The sequence below is a fragment of the Strix aluco genome, chromosome 4 (genome assembly GCF_031877795.1).
Source record: "Strix aluco isolate bStrAlu1 chromosome 4, bStrAlu1.hap1, whole genome shotgun sequence".
NCBI classification, from domain to species: domain Eukaryota; kingdom Metazoa; phylum Chordata; class Aves; order Strigiformes; family Strigidae; genus Strix; species Strix aluco.
In genome coordinates this window covers 49,516,860-49,538,038 of record NC_133934.1, presented here as the reverse complement: position 1 = coordinate 49,538,038, position 21,179 = coordinate 49,516,860, and the positions used below count along the sequence as shown (strand labels likewise).

Below are 21,179 nucleotides of genomic sequence, written 5' to 3'. Positions count from 1 at the left end.
CTGGAACATTCATTTAAAAGAAAAAAAGAAGTTTTTACCCAGCTTTGGGGGGGTCCTAATCTTTAGCCTTTTTTTGTTGGTTTGTAAGTGATGTTTCTATGCAGATCTCTTGTAATGGCACACTGGTACTGGTTGCACGCCTGTGCAGCTGATGGGGTGTGGCCAACTCTACCTGCTTTCAGGCCAACTTTGTTCAAATTACCCAGGGAACGGACTGCTGAATGGAGGTCTTTTGCTGTGTGAAGAGCAGTGGGTTGCATTTGGGTGTTAATAACATGTTCTGTTAAATTTGAAGGCAGGAGTTGAAGAGGAAGAAATGTGGTAGAAGGCTCAGCAGTGATGTTTAGCTGTTGCAAGATTCATACAGGCAGAGAGCTCTGGGTGTATGGATCAGGCTGAAGGCCTTGAAGATAACTTTTGGCCTTTCTTATAGTCTGTGTTCCCCACCTTACTCCTTCTGTTTCAGTCTCTTTTACTGATTTGGTTTATTGCCAGCTAACCATTGTCACTTGTTATATAATGCTGAATGCAGGTTGTTTGAACCAAGATCTGCATCTTGACTTGTTTTTATGAGGTATCTGGTAAATAAAGTAATTAACAATTAAACTGACAGAGCAAGTCTTCCTGGCATAAAGACATAATGAAAATGTTAATAGCTGTTAATTCAAAAACAGTGTTGTCTTAAGTAATAATAGGGAGATATCATTTAGGATACCCGAGTTGGTTACTCAGACTTGGGAAGAATTCTGAAAGCGAGACATGAAATCAGCTTAAAAGGCTCAATGCAATGCGTGGTAAAGAACCTGGGTACATGAAAGCTGAGCGTTGCACACCTGTCCCTTCAGGGTGGCAACTTCTGCCTCTGACCCTTGTACTTGGGTCACTGTGTAGATCAGCATATCTTTTCCTGGATGTGTCATTGCAACGTGCAAATAGGTGTCGATGGGATGGGCATTTACAGAACTCCGCAAATGAATTATTTTTGTCTGAGCAGCTAGTGCAGCTGTTTCAGTATGGGGAATGGTTGGATTGTAAGCCTTTTGGGGCAGAGAATGTTTTCTTGTGTAAGAGGCTCCAGTGTTCTTCAAGGCTCTGTAGTCCTGTTGAAGAGTAACCTACAACATACAGTTTGGCTGCTTTTGTGGCAATGCCACATGTGGAATTAGGATTTGGTGGTGGAGGGGAAGAAGCAGGGGAAGCACTATTGGCTTACTTTTGACATGTAGCCTAGTTTAGCTGCTGATGATGTTGATGAACAGGGGAAAAACATGCAGAAACGTTTCTTCCTCTTTGTCTATGAGTATATATGTGAATATATATAACGCACTAGGTATATTTCTGCATGCTTTTTTTAAAATTCTCTGCAGCACTCTCTTGTCTTTGAGTATATAGGATTATGCATTAAAACAGAATTAATCCCTCATTGTGAAACACACAGGCTCAGCATTTACCACAGTTTTGCTCTAAGAAAGGGATTCAGACATTGTGGTCTCCATCAAAGAATGGCAGATTCTTGGCAGAACCTTCTTCCATTTGTTTGCGAGTGAAACAGTTAATAGATCAGTCATGCATCATTGCTGTATTAGCAATCACACCCCCAAATGCTAGTAACTGTTCTCACTCTTTCTCCTGAAGATTACCCTTAAATCCTATCAAAGGACAAGATGCCTTTTGCCTTGCCTGGCATTAGCACCCTAATGACCTACGACCAAAGTCAATAGTCAGTAAACTAACTCGCTGACATGGTGAAAAAACAGTGTGCCTTAACCAGACCCACTGTTCCTTAAGATGGTTTTAGTTTCTCCTGTCAATGCCTCCGCTTTTTATTTTTCCCTTTGTTTTGGCTTTTTTTTCACCTCAGCCAGTCTGGCCACATAAACTGAAGCTGAACAGAAGGAAGTTTGCCACAATGAATCACTCAAGAGTCTGTTGTGGGGTCACACAGTCTGGGGGAGTTTTGCAAGGCTGAAGACTGCAGAGGAGCTGGAACTAAGAAAATGAGAAGGTATGTACTTAACAAGTTCGTTCGTTCTTGTTAATAGAGCAGATGAGCTTATTTACCTCCTATCTGCAGCTGAATATGGTCTGTAAAACTGCCTGCTCCTCTTGGTCTGAAAGTTGAGAAACAGCACGGAAGACAGGTCATAAATTGATGAGAGAATTCATGGCCTGTGAGCTCCTTGTCTGCAGTTTCAAAGGAGAGTTGCTTGAAGTTGAATGTTGGGAATATGAAATATTATAACACTTTCCTTGGTTTTGCAGTGCTCACCAGTGAAATGGCTTGGCTCAGCAGGGACTCCTTACTTTACCGTCTAACTACTCTGTCTTTATTTTCATGGTGTTTGTTCATTATCACTGGGATTCATTTACAAAAGCACAGGAGTATTTTATGTGCAGAAAGCATACAAAAAGTAAGATTACACTTAAGTTATCATACATTTCATTTTTAAGGAGCAGATACTTTAAAAATAATTGGGTTAGAAACCTATAAGATATATATATATACACTAAAATATTTTGAATAGTAATTTATATTCTTATAGTTTCATTATGTTTTACTGCATGGAAGACTCATGTTAATGTATCTGCAAAATATTTTTCTCACAGCCTTATAATTGTTTTGCTAATCTGTTATTAGATTTAAAGGATGATCTGGAGATTTTAAATCTTCTTAGTATGCAGACAAAGAGAACAGGATGTAAACTGAAAGGTATAAACAGTGTTTAAACTTTATCTTGAACACATAACCAATGATGCATGATTGTGCAAGTAACTTTTTCAAATGCTTCCCAGTAAATATGCAACTACAGTATATTTGCAGAGATGTACTGGTCATTCTATTATGGTCAGCGTGGTTATCTTCTGGAGTGAACCGTTAGATAAATAAATGGGCTAGCATTCAGATTAGGGCTCATTGTGTCTGGCTCTAAGGCATCAGACCATTTCATTAGAGCTGTTATTTCCTTGAATCATAGAATGAAGTCTTCACCAAAATTTTAGTTTATAATGTTTCTTTTCTAGAGACTACAAACAAAAATGGTGGAGGAGGAGTGTGGGTGGGGCCAAAGTGAGAAAGCAAAGACCAGTGCAACTGGACAAAGACGAGAGGTTAGATGTTTGAGCATAGAATTGAAAAGTAAGAGGAAAAAATGGTTTAGGCTGAGTGGAAAAAACTATGTGTGGGGAGAACAAAAATGTAAAAAACAGAATCCAGGAGGCACCTGGACTGACACCAAACTTTGGTTTGTACCAAATACTCCTTTAAATGAAGACCTAAATGGGACAACTCACTACCTTTCAGTCCTCCACCCTCACCTGATACTTATTCCTCTGTGGACAGAATATCAGCTCACAGACCACTTCTATCTAAATGTAAAAGAACAGATACTTTTAATTTCATTGAAAATTCAGGTTATGGGTTCATCATTGTGAACAGAGTGTTTCGGTGGCTTTCAAACCATGTCTTCCCTTTCTGGTTTTGAAACTGTGTTTTTGTGTCTGCTTAAAACTCTACTTCTTGGTGTGTTCACTGACAGACTTGCTGCCTAGCTGTGACTGCTGGTTTCCCAGCAGACCATGCACATGGTCCCCACTGCTGTCATGCCAAGCAAAAAACATGGCACAGGAGCCAGAGAGCCCACATGATGTTTCTGTAATGCTGTGTTGCCTTCTTGTAGCCTCAGATCACTTGCTGTGTGAAGTTTCATTAATGCTCCTTGGGTTTCAGCTTCTCCTCGTATGTGGTTAATAAAATTTTGCTCACTATATAAAAAATGTGGAGGAAAAGCAGTGCAAGTGCAAATACGATTATATAGCAGCTATTTGGGAAATGCAACTATTTTAGATGAAACACGATTAAGAAAATGGAAAGGCCTTAAGACTTTACACTTTTCAGTCCTCCTCTAAAGCTATGAAACCCTGTAGTGTTGAGGGCCTTTGATTATTATTTTTTTCCCCAAAAGCTTAAAACTTCTTGAATTATTTTAAAACGAAAGGGAAATTATGAAAATCTTTTGGTAGCATACCACTACCTTACACTTGTCTTTTTAAAAAGGAAGAAATTAGATGTGCTATGTAAACATTTGCATCTTAGCTTTTAATATGACATGCAAACCTAGTGTGATGTAAGGAAAGGTTGTTCAGAGACTCAAAGCCCTGTGGCCACCAGGAAAATCTGAATTCAGTTCCTGCTTTGGCATAGATTTTTCTTTTTTTTTTTTTTTTTGTATCACCTTGGACAAGGTGCTTTTTCAATAAGGTCACTCAAGACCTAGGCTACTTCTGTACACAGGGACATCGCAATGAGTCGTAAGGGGCAGTGAGCTGCTTCAGTATTGCTCTGATGGGAACCCTGTGAGTACCTACAATAGTCACCCCCTCTCCCTGCATCAGGCCCTCCCCTCAGGAAGGTGGCTTCATATCTGAATAGACGATGGTAATATTTCAGTGTTATGGGTTGGTCCCTGGGCTAGTGTTCAGTGGGCAACAGGAAATCATGTGTCCACAAAGAATCAAATCTGAAATGCTGAGCCATATTGCCAAGCTGGAGAAAGATGCAGTGCTTCCATCTTGTGACGTGTAGTGTGTACTCCATTATGTTTCTTCATCCTCCTGAGCACAGCCTGAGGACATTAGAATCCTGAGCCATGACTAGGATTTGGAGGTGCTGCAGTAATACAAACACCACTGCTACCACTAACCAGCTTGATTTTGTTTTAATAACGGTCTTCTTTGCAAAGCCACAAACCCAAGTTAATTACACAAGGCAGGGGAATGTGGAATTATTACAATAATTAGACCAGGATAGCAGCCTTGGTCCAGAAAAACATCTTTAAGCACAACTGTACTGGATAAAGTTCAGTCCTGCTCATTAGGACCAAATGTTAAGATCACAGACAGCTCCTGAACTGTCTTTTTAAAACTGCCTCTCCTACTGCCTACTGTTGTCTGAAGAGCTGTGCTGCCTCTGCTTCATAGCATCTCCTTTTCCTCTCCTGCCCAGCCAAGCTGAGACCAGCAGCTCCCACCTAATGGTGACTCTGCTCTCTGCACCTGCCCTGGCCTGGGAAGTCAGAGGTTGTAAACCTCATTCCATACTCTTGAGAGAATTTCCCATCTAATGTGTGCTTGTGTGCTGATTTGTTTGGATAAACATGGGTAGAGGAAAACACACATGTGCCTGTCGTTGGGGTTAGCAGTCACAGTTTATTTATGACACCTTCTAGTTCTTGAAATTCTCTGGACTAATGGATAGCTTATGTTCTGATAATATTTAAGTTAGCTCTATCTGCAGAACCTGATTTTTCAGTTTTTCTCCTTCACCTATTACAAGTACTGACCTGACAGCTTTGCTCTGCCAAGTGAGAGACCTACTGTATTTTATACCTGCTGCTCCCTCACCTGTTCAGAAGCTAGCCTGGATATGGCTGCTGTCACACTTCCATAGTCAGTGGCTCCTCATAGGGCTGAGGTTAGGCTTTTGAAGCAAATAAAATTTGTAGTCACCCAAGTTACATCAATCAGAATGGAAATTTTTAGCTGCAGTTGTTCTAAAGATCAGTACAGGATTAGTATTGACTAAATGTTGTAATCCCCGATTTCTTAAATCTCCTAACAGCAGGTTGCATCCACAGTGGCATCTACTCGGTCTCAAACAGCTGTGAGACAGCAATTCCCGGGCTTTAATGTGAGTCAGTTCTCACTAGGGAAGGACAGTAATATCCCCTTTCCTGAATGGATGCTAACTTCAAAGAAATGGGTACTGCCCAGCTGTCCAGAGCCTGTAGACTCCAGAAACAATTCATTGGTTTGATAGTGGTAACAGCAGAGGAAGGTGATATAAGGCTGAAGAGGAAAAAGACCAAAAGAAAAATAGAGGGAATGACTTGACAACTGCATGGAGATGAGGAAGGATGCCTGAGGGAGAGAAGTAAACAATATGGATGTATCCCTTATGAAATGGGATAGATGGGATTAAAGAAACCCTAGGAAAGTAATAGTAAGGAAATGTAAAACATGGTCATGTGTAGTAAATATGAGCATAGAAGTGAGAGGGCCTGAGAGAAAAAAGAGAGAGCAAAAAAGGGAATATATAATGAAAAAAGTCTTGCTGAGCTGACACAAGAATGCCCCTGGAGGAGAAAAATGCAAAACTATAAAGAATTGAGTATTATGACAAGCCTGAGGTGAAACACAAGCCCTGGCAACAGGGGTGTGGTGGTTTGACCTTGGCTAAATGCCAGGTACCCACCAAGTCGCTCTATCACTTCCCCCCCTTTCCCCTTTTTTTCTCAATAGGGCAAAGAAGGGAAAGAAAATAAGATAGGAAAACAAAACAACCCTTGTGGGTAAAACAACAGCAGTTTTAATATAAGCAAAGCGAAGCAAAGGTCCGCGCGCGGAAGCAAAAAAAAAAGAAAACAGATTTATTCTCTACTTCCCATTAACAGGCGATGTCGGGCCTTCTCAGGAAGCAGGGCTCCAATACGCGTAGTGGTTGCCTCGGAGGACCAAGGGTGACCCCACCCCCTTCCTCCTTTCTCCCAGCTTTATACTGAGCAGACGTCATATGGTATGGAATATCCCTTTGGTCAGTTCGGGTCAGCTGTCCTGGTTGTGTCCCCCCCAAGATCTTGCCCACCCTGTCCCACTGTGGGGGGGAAATGTCAGAAAGAGCCTTGGTGTTGTGTAAGCACTACTCAGCAGTAGCCACAACACCAGTGTGCTATCAACACCCTGCCAGCTCCCAACATAAAACACAGCACCATGAGGGCTGCTACAGGGGAAAACCAATTCTGGCTCAGCCAGACCCGATACAGTCTCCACCCCTTATTCCATACCATTTACGTCATGCCCAGGTCCCACATAACACTCATTTATTCATTCCGTAAGCTTTCTTCACTCCTCCAGATGTTCAGTGACTTGGCTCCCATCTGTCAAGATGGATGTTCAGGACAGGAGCAGTATGTTTGACTGTTGGACTCCAGCACCGGCTAGGTTTGCGTCATCATCGCACGTATCTGGTTCACTCTTCGTTGTTCCTACTTCCTCCATCACTTCCTGCAACATACAACTCAACCCACAGATTATTTCCCCCCCAAGGTTAAATCTCCTTGAGGCACACACTGAGTAGCCCCATTCTCCCGCATTACCCACCAAGTACATCCAGGTCCCTGAGCAAAATAAATCCCACGAGTGGGCTTGCCTTTTCCCAAGAGAGGAGCAATCCACACTTCCTTCCCCAGCCATTTCCCTGTGTGTACTACAGGGACCTTACCTCCTCCCACAGTATGAAGGGGTTTTGTTTGGGCAGGACCAGGACGGTTAACAGATCCTCTGGTATTAATTAGCCAAGTGGCTTCTGCTAAATTTATATCCCAGTGCTTCCATCCCCCATTGTCCAATGCTCTCAACATAGTCTTCAACAGTCCATTGTATCTTTCAATCTTTCCAGATGCTTGTGGGTAATAAGGGATGTGATACACCCACTCAATGCCGTGTTTCTTTGCCCAGGAGTTTATGAGATTATTTCGAAAATGGGTCCCATTGTCTGATTCGATTCTTTCAGGAGTACCATGTCGCCATAAAATTTGCCTTTCAAGACCTAAGATGGTATTTCGGGCAGTGGCATGATTTACAGGGTACATCTCAAGCCAACCAGTAGTTGCTTCCACCATGGTGAGTATGTATCGCTTGCCTTGGCGTGTTCGTGGCAGTGGTCCAATATAGTCAATTTGCCAGGCCTCACCATATCGAAAACTCAGCCATCGCCCTCTGTTCCAGGGAGACTTTACTCATGTGGCTCACTTGATTGCAGCACACGTTTCGCATTCATGAGTGACCTGTGAGATGGCCTCCATGGTCAGGTCCACCCCTCGATCACGAGCCCATCTGTACGTTGCATCTCTCCCGAGATGCCCGGATGTTTCATGGGCCCATCGAGCTACAAATAGCTCACCCTTGTGCTCCCAGTCCAGGTCCAGCTGAGCTACTTCAATTTTAGCAGCCTTGACTACTTGCTCATTGGTTTGATGTTCTTCGGTGGCACAGCTTTTGGGCACGTGGGCATCTACATGACGTACCTTTAGAGCCACGTTTTCCACTCGGGCAGCGATGTCCTGCCACAGTGCAGCAGCCCAGATGGGTTTACCTCTGCGCTGCCAATTGGTCTTCTTCCACTCCTGTAGCCACCCCCACAGGGCATTAGCCACCATCCAGGAGTCAGTGTAGAGATACAGTACTGGCCACTTTTCTCGTTCAGCAATCTTTAGGGCTAGTTGGATCGCTTTTACTTCTGCAAACTGACTTGACTCGCCCTCTCCTTCAGTGGCCTCAACGACTTGTCTTGTGGGGCTCCACACAGCAGCTTTCCACTTTTGATGGTTTCCTACCACACACCAGGATCCATCAGTAAACAGAGCATACCGCCTTTCATCTTCTGGTAATTCGTTATATGGTGGTGCTTCTTGGGCACGAGCCACCTCCTCAGGCAGTGCTCCAAAATCTCTACCTTCTGGCCAGTCCATGATCTCTTCCAGGATTCCTGGACGGTTGGGTTTTCCCAGTCGAGCTCGTTGCGTGATTAACGCTACCCATTTACTCCAGGTAGCACTGGTTGCATGGTGTGTAGAAGGGATGTTTCCTTTGAACATCCAATGTAGTACAGGCAATCGCGGTGCCAAGAGGAGCTGTGCTTCTGTACCAACAACTTCGGAAGCGGCTCGAATCCCCTCATATGCTGCCAGTATCTCCTTTTCAGTTGGAGTGTAGTGGGCTTCTGATCCTCGATATCCCTGGCTCCAAAATCCTAATGGTCGACCCCGAGTTTCACCTGGTATCTTCTGCCAGAGGCTCCATTTGAGGCCATGCTCCCCAGTTGATGTGTAAAGTACATTTTGCACATCTGGTCCTGTCCGAACAGGCCCAAGAGCTACCGCCCGAGCTATCTCCTGTTTGATGTGCTCAAAGGCTTGTTGTTGCTCAAGACCCCACTCAAAATTGTTCTTCTTTCGGGTTACTTGATAGAGAGGGCTCACCAGCTGACTGTAACCTGAAATGTGCATCCTCCAAAATCCCACAAGTCCTAAGAAAGCTTGTGTTTCCTTCTTGTTGGTCGGTGGAGACATAGCTGCTATCTTGTTGACAACCTCCATAGGCACATGGCGGCGTCCATCTTGCCATTTTATTCCCAAGAACTGAATCTCCTGTGCTGGTCCCTTGACGTTGCTTTTCTTTATGGCAAACCCAGCTCTCAGAAGAATCTCAATTACTTTTTGTCCTTTCTTGAACACTTCTTCTGCCTTGTTGCCCCACACAATGATGTCATCGATGTACTGTAGATGTTCAGGGGCATCACCCTTTTCCAGTGCAGTTTGAATTAGTCCATGACAAATAGTGGGGCTGTGCTTCCACCCCTGGGGTAGTCGATTCCAGGTATATTGGACACCCCTCCACATGAAAGCAAACTGTGGCCTGCACTCTTCTGCCAAAGGAATTGAAAAGAATGCATTGGCGATGTTGATTGTGGCGTACCACTTGGCTGCCTTTGACTCCAGTTCATACTGGAGCTCTAACATATCTGGTACAGCAGCACTCAGTGGTGGCGTCACTTTGTTCAGGCCACGATAGTCTACTGTCAACCTCCACCCTCCGTCAGACTTTCGTACTGGCCATATTGGGCTATTAAAAGGCGAATGTGTCTTACTGATGACACCTTGGGTCTCCAGTTGACGGATCAGTTCTTGGATGGGAGCCAGAGAGTCTCGGTTCGTGCGTTACTGCCGTCGGTGCACGGTCCTCATAGCAATTGGCACCTGTTCTTTAACTCGCAACAGTCCTACAACAAAAGGATCTCCTGAGAGGCCAGGCAGATTAGACAACTGTTTGACCTTCTCTGTGTTCACACTGGCCACACCAAAAGCCCATCGGTATCCTTTTGGGTCTTTGAAATACCCCCTCTTGAGGTAGTCAATGCCCAAGATACAAGGGGCTTCTGGGCCAGTTACAATGGGATGTTTTTCCCACTTATCCCCGGTCAAGCTAACCTCGGCCTCCAGTACTGACAGTTCTTGACATCCGCCTGTCACTCCTGAGATCCAGATAGGTTCTGCCCCTCTATAACTTGATGGCATTAATGTACACTGTGCCCCGGTATCGATTAAAGCCTGGTACTTCTGTGGATTTGATGTGCCAGGCCATCGAATCCACACTGTCCAATACACCCGATCATCCCTTTCCTCCTCCTGGCTGGAGGCAGGGGCCCTCTATTCCTGTTCTTGGTCAGAGTATTCACTGTCTGACCCTTGCTGTGCCAGGCCGGAAACTCCTTCATCAGGGCCAAGGGAGGTGATCTCAGTCTTCCTGTATCTGGGAGATCACTGATTACTTTCTTGCGGTTTCACGCCAGCTACATTAACAACCTTCTTGGATGTTGTCTTCTTGGCAGGGGTCTTTCCTCGCAATTCATGTACACGAGCTTCCAATTTGAAGGTGGGTTGACCATCCCACTTCCTCATGTCCTCCCCCTGGTCACGCAGGAAGAACCAAAGTTCGCCACGTGTCATGCGCCTAGGTTTCCCTTTCCCTCTGACTGGGGTGGAAGAGAACCAATTTCTTGGGGTGCTCCTGACATCTAAGGCACTCGCCCGTAGAGATGAGGAGGTACCAAGACTCTCTTCAAAGTTCTGAAGCCAGGAAGAGACTGCCTCCACAGTTGGCGTACATCTTAGTCCTTCTCCCATATCCATTTCTGGATAGTACATCGCAGCCAAGCCTGCAGAATATGAGGATGGTGCACCTTTAATCACCTTCCTCCACATGGCCCATGTGCACAGGACATCCTCTGGATTTTTAGGGGCTTCATCATTATCTGGATCACTATAGATGACTTCCAGCACTGCTAGTTCTCTCAGGTACTGGACACCTTCATCCGCAGTAGCCCACTTCCCTGGGGAGTTGTCCATAAGATCTTCCTTGAAAGGATATCTTGCTTTAACACTTGAAAGGAGCCGTCTCCACAGACTGCAAATTCCTGTTTCTTTTCCAATTCCCCTTTCAATTCCTCGATCTCTAGCAAGGGAACCCAGCTGTTGGGCTTCCTTACCTTCCAGCTGTTGAGCATCAGCCCCATTATCCCAGCATCGAAGCAGCCAGGCAGCAATCCGCTCACCTGGCTGGCGGCTATAGTCTTTCCGCAGATCTCGCAGTTCTGATGATGTTAGGGACCGGGTAGTTTCTGCCTCCTGTTTGAGTTCTGTTATTCCCTCTTCTGACCCCTTTGCTGAAGGACCCGCTTCTTCCTCCTCTTTCTCGTCCCTTATTAATCGAGGGTATGGACCTGTTGTTCTCCTTGTCCACTGTTTCTTTTTTACTACTGGGGCAATCTCTGCTGTTATTGTTTTTGTTTGAGTTCCCGTTTCCACCACAGTCCTTTGAGAGCACTGAACTGCAGCTCGATAAGCATAGGCCAGGCCCCAGTACAGCGCTAGGAGTTGCTGATTTTCATCGGGATAGACAAGGCACCCTTCTATCAGGTGTTGTGTCAATTTTGCGGGGTTGCTTGCCTGTTCAGGGGTAAGATCCCAGGCTACAGGAGGTGATAACCGTCCTAGGAGTCTGCCCAAATCCTTCCACTCCCCCTGCCACCCAGGGACAGGCCACCTCAGGGCACATTTTGGTATTCTCTCACCCAAAATTTGCTTTCTCTTACACCAAAAACCTACCGAGCTCCACACAGCCCACAATAGGCGAACAGCATTAATGAACAGTATCAAAGAGCTAACATAAGGATTAATAAGTACTTCGGGAGCTTGCAGAATAAAACCACTCATGATGTTCCCAATTTCTTCCAGCATGTTCCCGAGCTTAGCAAAATAAAGATAAGCAGAGCAATAAACAAACCCGTGACCAGCACAAGAGCTTGTCACTTACTAACTGCTATAGCTATAGCACAATTAATATAAAACTGCCGTTGTCCCGCCCTGTGTTGGGCACCAAAATAGACTGTGGTGGTTTGACCTTGGCTAAATGCCAGGTACCCACCAAGTCGCTCTATCACTTCCCCCCCTTTCCCCTTTTTTTCTCAATAGGGCAAAGAAGGGAAAGAAAATAAGATAGGAAAACAAAACAACCCTTGTGGGTAAAACAACAGCAGTTTTAATATAAGCAAAGCGAAGCAAAGGTCCGCGCGCGGAAGCAAAAAAAAAACAGATTTATTCTCTACTTCCCATTAACAGGCGCTGTCGGGCCTTCTCAGGAAGCAGGGCTCCGATACGCATAGTGGTTGCCTCGGAGGACCAAGGGTGACCCGACCCCACCCCCTTCCTCCTTTCTCCCAGCTTTATACTGAGCAGACGTCATATGGTATGGAATATCCCTTTGGTCAGTTCGGGTCAGCTGTCCTGGTTGTGTTCCCTCCCAAGATCTTGCCCACCCCGTCCCACTGTGGGGGGGAAATGTCAGAAAGAGCCTTTGTGCTGTGTAAGCACTACTCAGCAGTAGCCACAACACCAGTGTGCTATCAACACCCTGCCAGCTCCCAACATAAAACACAGCACCATGAGGGCTGCTACAGGGGAAAACCAATTCTGGCTCAGCCAGACCCGATACAAGGGGAAATTAAGCTCTTTGGAAGAAGGAAAAAGTAGGTTTTCAGAGTAAAAACTACACATATTTAGAGTTAATTTTAAGTCTTATTCTATTGAAAGTTTGTTGACCAGGTATTATGCTAAAATACTTATATTTTCTTTTCCTAGGTAGAAAAATCATGGAGAAGTTTAAAGTACTGTAATTTTTAATAGCCTTTTCTACAAGAGGTCTTGCATTTTCATTACCACTACTGGATGGTATGGTGGATGACCCAAAGAGCTTGCCACCTAAGGACTTTAATTTTTAGCAGGTCTAACTTCCTTGATATGGGTATGCCTGATGCATGACACAGAGGAGAGATGCCCCAGATGGCTTAAGGCAGGCTGAATGTAGTTACTGTCGCACTATGGTTGAAGCAGCACAAGCCTCAGTGTCGCCTGCATGTGTCTGAGTAATGTTTGAGAGCTGAAACCTATGCTGTTGTCATTATTGGTTTTTCATGTGTACGTCAGTGGCAGTCGGGTGCAGGACTGTAGTGCAGTCGTGTCAGGGTTGAACTTCGCAGATGCAAGAATGATGTCAACAATTATGAAAATGCACTTATCAACACGTTTAATGTTCTGTGTAGTTGCTTCTGCTTTTCCACCTGCTGACACAGCTTTGTGTCTCACTAGTCCTGGTTACTGCCAGGAAACTATGTCCCAAAAGAAAACACCCCATTTTAGCAGGGCTGACTGGGGGGAGGAAACCTGAGCTCCTGAAAGCCTTCATTTGCTTTAAATGGAAAACATAATCTAGGCAGTCTCATTTTTGCTGGTGGGAGCAGGAATACAGTCAGATGATCATCTTATTCTGCAGTACAGAGAAGGTCATAAAAAGCATGGTTTTGGAAATGGTTTCCTCTGTCTTTAGCTGAAGAATGACATTTCTTGCAGTAGAGGAGTTGCTTTATTCAGCTAAGTTTGTGTTGAGACCAAAAGATTAATCTTCAGGTAGCTCAAACCTCTTAGCATAATTGATTCTAAATATATCTGTTCAGAACAAGACTTGGAATATAACTTAACATTGTTTCAAATAAAAGGGGTAAAGCTCCAGTCTAGTCCTTCATGAATATAGTAAGTGGTATTTGTTTTACCTTTTTTAAGTAACTTTTTCTTAGAGTATCTTATCCCAAATGCTGTAATGCATCTGATTTATTCAAAGCAGCTTACCTGTCAGTGCCAGTGGAGAACTTCAGCTGTTATTCTGAGTTCTTTATCTTCTTGGTATGTGTTAATTCTTGTATCCCCACTCAGAATATTTATCCCTGTTCTTGAAAGTAGAAAACCATCACCCTTTGTCCTCTTACATTGTTTATACATTTTTATTTTTGAAGCCCATATAAAGAAAAGAAAACAAAAGGATCAGAGAGCAAAACAAAAGTTATTAGATGATTGAAAGAATATATATACAGGGTGATGCAGAGTGCAGGCAAAATGAAACCCATTAGTCGAAATTGGTACATTTTCTAGGCCTAAAATATTCCTGAAAAGTTACAAAGAGAGTATAAGAAGAGTACAACTTTTATTTGTTTCAGGTCTTTGGAAAAGTTTATTACTAGTTTTAAGGGTCATTGCTGCAAGTTCAACCAAGTTAGAGAAAGTGTTATTTGTTTCTATTTCTAACAAACCACATTTCATGAGACTCTGGAGTACTGTCCTCATAATAATCCCCTTGTATATTATTCTTGTATTTCTACACAATAGCTCTTTAATGTATTGTCTTGCCAACATATGCCTTTCTATTGAGAAGTTTTCCACATACAAGTTATTCTTCTACTTTTGTTGAACAAACAAGCCATGTGGTATAGCTTGTTTCATTTACTCATATTTACACTTGCTCCGAAGGAGAAACATCTTTGAGCGTGATGGAGTTTGACTGTACCACAGACTTCCTGTGTGACCATGGCCTTAGAGACATAGGAGTATGTATTCAGAAGTTTTCTTCAGATCTGGTTATTTAGCATGAAGTGTTAATCTTCAGGTTCTGGTAACATTTTCAGAAATGCTAAATGCCCGCTGTGATGACAGGATTGTTCAGGAGAGCACCACCACCTCTAATACTCAGTTTTTTCAATAGCTTAACCCTAGAACAAAAACATTAGGGCACTTAAAGAAGCAGCCATTTTGGACCAAAAAAAAAAAAAAAAAAGGCTCTTATTTCTGTAGTGCCTCAGTTGCCTTCAGTAGTGAAGCGCAGCCAGTTCTTATCAGCCACCCTTTTAAATCCTTTTAGAATGGGTGAATGAAAGTCTCTGAATAGGTGCTTTGTCTTGAGCCTGATAGTAGCAAATGTTCATACTGTGAGACTCCTACTACTAAAAGCAACTTTAACACACACTCTCATGGAGGCCTGTGATCAGTGACCTTACCCAAAGCTTTGCTGTAGGCAGGCACTCATCCTGCTGTGAATGTCATAGACATTGTAAGTAAGGGGACTACTCACATGCCTTTTTATTTTTATACATATCATCTGACTGGGCTGGGAGCACAGAGCCCTAGCTCTTGAGCTGGAGTAACAGTAGCAAGCTCTGTTTTATGTTGACGTAAATTAGGATTTGTACCCCTGACCATCCTGTGCCATCATTTCTCTCTAGTTCTGATAAATCAGGTTCAACCTCAACACATTTGAGGTCTAGAGACCCTTAGATTGAGCTACATCAGCTGTGCCAGATACCTGATGCACTCTGTTCGAGTCCTGTCTTGCAGCCTCCTTTTTGAGAGCATGTTACCCATCATTGTGCTTAGCTCTTGATATTTATTCCGGTGTGTTTTTAGAGTTTCCATGTCATTCTGAGATTATTGTGCGTTCTGTACCCCTCGCTACAGAAAAGCTTGCAGTGTGAGGAGGGATAGGTCATAACCATCTTTCTTTGTGTATTTAAACTCATGTGAATCCCTCCTGATATTATGGTCCATAGCTCAAGTATGCCAGCTAAAAATGCTCAACCCGGAGTTCCTGACAGTTTTTCCTGATAAGCTTCAGATAGTTGCAGTATCTTCAAGGCCTGTTGTTATGTGCTGCAAAAAAAATTTAAATGGTTTCCATGTAGCCAGGTCCTAATAATTAAAGGTTCCTTTTAGGCTAGGAACAAGAGCTTAAAATGTGTGTAGTTTCACTAGATGGGAGGCCAGCAGGAGCTCCACAGCACTGAAGCTAATGTGGTCTCATAGCTTGGTTGGAAGACAAGCAGCAGGAATCTGGACATTTGCAGTAGGCCAAACTGGAGATACCTCAAGACATAGATTATGATCCCCCCATCTGAAAGGAAAATGGGTGCAGCTTCCATATTGCACATTAGCTGAAGGTGGAAGAAAAGCCTGTTTCTCAATATTTTTCCTGCAGGCCATTAGCATGGATCTGCTGCCATCTTTTTAGCCACTGTTGCTATGGAAAATAGTGGTTAAGGCTGGCAAGATAGTGTAAAAGGGAACTCTTGTAAATATAAGGATAATAATGAAATAATTTTAATTCAACATTCTTGAAGACAGTGGTGGCTCTGCTATTTGCCAGTCTTTAATATTTGAACAATGGTGGAATGGTCATGGAGATGTTTGCAAATCCCAGAAGATTAGTTATGGAAATCCGTTCTCTGTTGTTTGCTATTGATTATTTTCTATGAAAGTTTCAGCCACCCACTCAGCAAAAAAGGCAATGGATGAAAAGCATCCACATAACTCAAATAGTCAATAGTTGGTGTGTTCATGAGCAACCAGCATCTGTAAAATGGGCCCCCAAACTGTTTGGCAAAAGCATACAGGGACAAAATGTGTTCCTCAACAGTGAGAAATATTTGTGAATGATTGTGAATTAGAGAAGATCAAAATTAGTGTCAGCTGGCAAATAGTATTCAGCCAGCTCCAACACTGGCACTTAAAATCTCAAAGAACCTAAATTCCTGGAAGTGTACAAAATAGTCTGCCTGTAGGGGATGTATCTGGTACACAGATAATGCCTCTTTTTAGTCAACGTTATATAGACATACTGAGAAGATTCAGTCCAAGCGACATTAAAAAATACAAAGTCTCATTTTCTGCTGCTGTCCAACTTGTCCATTTGCATACAAATGTTGAGCATTACAAAGACTGGAGCATCAAAAGTAAAGTTTATTATTACCTAAAGAAATCTATGGGGAAAAACATTAAAGCTACATCAGTATGGTTACAACGAGGTGCTTCATGTCAGTTTGATGCTGAATCAGTGTAATGTTGTTTCAGCAATGGGATATGACAAAGTGATAAAAGCAAGACTTTTTTTTTCCTTAACAAAGCAGTGGCTGGCAAATTAAAGGCCAAGTATAGTATTGGAAAAAGACATGTCATGTGCAGGAGGAGGTATAAGGTGAAATCTCTAATAGACCACTTTGTAGCTCTTCAGACATCTGAAATCATAGGGTTGAGGCAATGTGTAAGAAATTACACAGACCCTCTGTAGTGAGGTGGTTCTCACCCTAATTATAAACAGCTTGATCCATGGGAACAAGTAGTCATCCCTTTGTGGATTGAAGACCTAGTGCCTATATTGATTACTGAATAGAAAACACCTTTCTCTGATGTTGTGGCTTTTGTAATTTATTCAGGTATTTTACAGAGGCTGTGGAGGTGATATGTAAGTAGGATATAATAAATACACAGATCTTGGGAGCTACAGTGCTTTTACCATACTGGACGTTCAGCACTGTGTAAGCACAGTATAAAAATCTACATATCACAGACAGGGCTGTTCTGTTTCTTCTCTGAATGTTTCATTGCTTGCCTAAGTTAATTGTACACAAGCACAGCATGATGTTCCTTAGCTGCTTCCTTTCAAGCTGAGGGAAAACACTTGATAAAGGACAAAAAGACTGATTTGCAGCAGATCAGTCAAAGCAAATCCCATTTTAATTGGAAAATGTGAAGGCATTTCTTCTTAGTCGTCATGCCTGCCAAATTTGTGCCTTCTATCTCCAGCCATTTCAGCAGAAGTCTTTTCTACATTCTTTGTGTGTGTAGTAGAAATGGAAAAGTTTATGTTTATTTTTCATACTGCAGAGTCACTGAGCTGCTTTTGCTTAGATTTAGTGTTTGTCTTTTTAAAGACCAGCTGGAAATTACCAGCTTGAAATGTGAGTTTCAAAGCTCTTCATAACTGATACTCTAGTATCATCAGGATATAAGGAGAGATGAAAGGAACTTTCAATAGAATGTTTATTTAGTTAATGAAATTGTTACCTTTGAGTGTTAGTTACCTACAAAGAGGACTCTTTCCATAAGGAGTCTTTGCTGCTGGCTTTTTGGACATCCAGGCTGTTGTCCCAGGATAGTATTCTGTCAGTAGCTTCCAGTGGCTCGTTTGTCTTTGTTTACTGGGAACTACCTTACCCTCACTTGTGCTAGTGTGACTGACTTCAAACATAGATCTGTGAAACGGTCCATTTAAAACTTAAATAAAATATATTCACATTTCAATAGGGCCAACCCATTTTGCAAGTCTGTTTTGGAGTGCAGTCACCTGAGTTGTTGGATTGTGCAGGGTATTAATTTCTGCCAAGGGGCTGTGGCTGTGACAAGCAGATCTAGGAACCTGTGGCAGTGGATATTCTGTTGAAGGAACAATGACAACAAACAACAGCCTGAAAACACAGATTCTCTTTAGAATTAAAAGGGTGATATTCTTGCCATTTCTGCAGATTCCTCTATGAGTATTTTCTCCTATTACAATGAAGGAGCTAGTCCCTGTCTTAGGTACTTCCAAGTTCCAGTTTTGCTAGAAGTGTGTTTTACATGCCCTTCATGTCATGAAGGAGTTGAACAGGTTGTACATAAACTTGGAAGAAAGAATACATAAATAGATGGGGTTTATTCTTTTAGCATCTGATCCAGACACCTTTAAAGGTAATAGAAAGTCACGACTGACTTCAGTGAACATTGAATCAAGCCCTAAACCAATAACTCCTGTTCAGTGATACAGTCATTGAAAGACTCTAATCAAGTGGATAGAAACTCTTTTGCAAAGGATTCCAATCATTGTATGGCTCAGCCTGGTTCCTTATCCTAGGTCCCTCAGCAGCATGACTGCTTTCATCTCTTTGCCTCGCTTTCCAATAGCCTGAAGCATCATAAAATCCCTCAACCCTATGCCTTTTGTTGTACATAAGTGTATTCTTTGACAAACTGCCTGGAACAGACATACTTCAGCTAGCATTGAAGTCTATCTAATAGGAATGTTTTGTGGTTCTTTTGTTGCTGTTGTTCTTGTTTTGTATGGGAGGATGATATGTTTTGTTGATTTAAGATGTTTCTGCAGTTTTAGAGACTTCTTAGTGGTGCATTTGGTGTTTGAAAGCAGCTGGATTCTTTTATCTCTAAACTTGCCAAATGGAATTTATTCCACAAACCCTTGGCATTTTCCAGACTATGCTGCCAACCCTGACTTTTAAAAATAACTCTGTAGCTTTTTTTTCTTGTTCTGTCTGTCATCTTGTTTTCCAGGTATTTTTGATATAGAATAAAAGCTTGAAAACATATGGATAAAGTGGGGACATTTCAAACAGAAGCCTGAGTTTTTGAAGAAAAATGGGGTGAGTGACAAAGGCATATCAGAACACAGACCTACTGGGCATTTAAGATCAAATGTAGATGATCAGTTTCATATTGTGGCATGCAGAGAAATCTCAGAATTCACTTGTAGCTGGTAGTTGAGCACATGGAAACTGTTCCTGTGAAAATGAAAAATCATGAAATATTGCATTACCCATGCAGTGAACACTGCCATTTTGTGGATCCATTTTCTATGCAAATGGTTTTTATTTTGTTTGGATTGGTCTTTTCAGTAGGGTCTAATTCAGAGTTCCTAGTGAAATAGGAAGGAATACACATTCTAAACATTTGGAATGTCACCACAAATATTTCTGTTGGGTACTGTAAATGGAAGGTCCAAAATTGTTAGAAAAGACTTCTCTAATCAAACATGATACAGAGTACATACATAACCACAACTCATGAACCCCATAATACATAACCTTTCAAACCTTTGTTTTTCCATTTGTCTGGGTGTTTGTATTGTATTGATAATCTTAGGAAAGACCAGTGATGAGAAGCAAGCTAATAATGGCCCCCAAAGAGGGGAAACATGGGAAATTGCTGCCTGCATTGCAGTCTTGTCATACATTGGACTTGTAGTTGGTGACTACTTTTTCAGAGGGAGAATTATCTCTTGTCATTGCTGGGTGAGGAACAGGAACATTCAGTACCAGGGGATGTTCAAAACCTTTCTGATGCAGTTTAGGAATATATGTGTATGTATGAGGTTCTTGCTCAGTGCTGCCTGGCCCAGATGGACTACCATGAGTGAATCGTTGAAGAGGTCTGGGTGATAACCAAGGTCCTGGCATTCTCCCCATAGGTCTCACATGCTGGGATATCTCCAGCTGATGTTAATCACTGGGGATGGTATTTTCTCTACAGTGACACTACTCTGCCAGCTTCCCAGGCAGAACAGCTTAGAAAAAGGAGGTCCTCCTCACTTTTTCTTTATTCTGTATGATTACTTGTGGTGGGATACTGGCACCTTGAAAATGGGTCCAATACCCATGTCTTAATGATCATCCACACCCATCAAAGTAGAATGTTTTATTTATTGCCAGCTAATCTAGAATCCCCCCTAAGATAAAAGTGGAGGGATAATTTATTTACATAAGCCAAATATAGACAGCAAAGTTAATAGGTGCAGAGGCAAGCCAAAAGAAATAAAAGCAGATCTTTCTATCTACCTGTATTTTAGTTCATCTTCAGCTCACAAGCAGTCAGAATACTTTATGGCTGGGATCCAGTTCTTGGACAAAACCCACTGCTTTGGATTTAAATGTCACTGAAAAAACCCTCTGTTTAGGGGTTACTTGTATGTGATAACTGGCCAGACTTTTCTTGGAATTCTGTTCAAATTCAAGCATTCCGCTCTCTTTGTCTTCATGTTTTCCTGTAATTCATCACTTTCTTAGAGGTCAGTTTGAATATTCTCATACAGGAGAAGTGACAGTTCACCTTACTGTACAAATGCTGGTGAATTTCAGATGTTGACTAGACAGAATCATCTCCTTTCCAGATGGCATACAGACTGGTTGCTTCACTAGACTACAAACAAATCATTAGCTCATTGTGAGGTAAAGGTGCTTTCAGCTGATTGATGATGCTCACACCTCAGTATGTAGCTCTTCACAAAGCCATATCCTTGTAAACCAACACTAATATGGGGTCCAGGCATGCAAAAGAGATCAGAAGTTAGGTGCATTACCAATTCCTGAGGCCAATAACCGGCATCTTTGGTGAGACTGGATTTGAGATCAAGGGTTATTTTCTGAACCAGCAGACAAATAGGGATGGAAACGATTTACTATTGCAGTCAACTTTTTAGGTGCTGTGTACAACTACAGAAACATTTTTACCAGTGACAGAAAAATTGTTTTTCTTGCTCTATTTAAACATACCCAGGATAAAAGTAGATAATACATAATTTAAGGGAGTCAAGGGGCAGGGGAGGATTGCTTTTATTGCTGCTGAGGAGTAGGGAATATACAA

At 42.5% G+C, this 21,179-nt stretch overlaps 1 protein-coding gene across 1 annotated transcript in view; it reads left to right on the top strand.

Moving 5' to 3' along the window:
- Window positions 1-1,962: 1,962 nt before the first annotated feature.
- The window catches only part of TRIM2 (tripartite motif containing 2), a 122,619-nt gene continuing 103,402 nt past the window's right edge, over window positions 1,963-21,179 (top strand). Inside the window, exon 1 of the mRNA XM_074823000.1 lies at window positions 1,963-2,005. The gene's annotated coding sequence lies outside the window, so the exon portion shown is untranslated. The remainder of the gene's footprint in view (window positions 2,006-21,179) is intronic.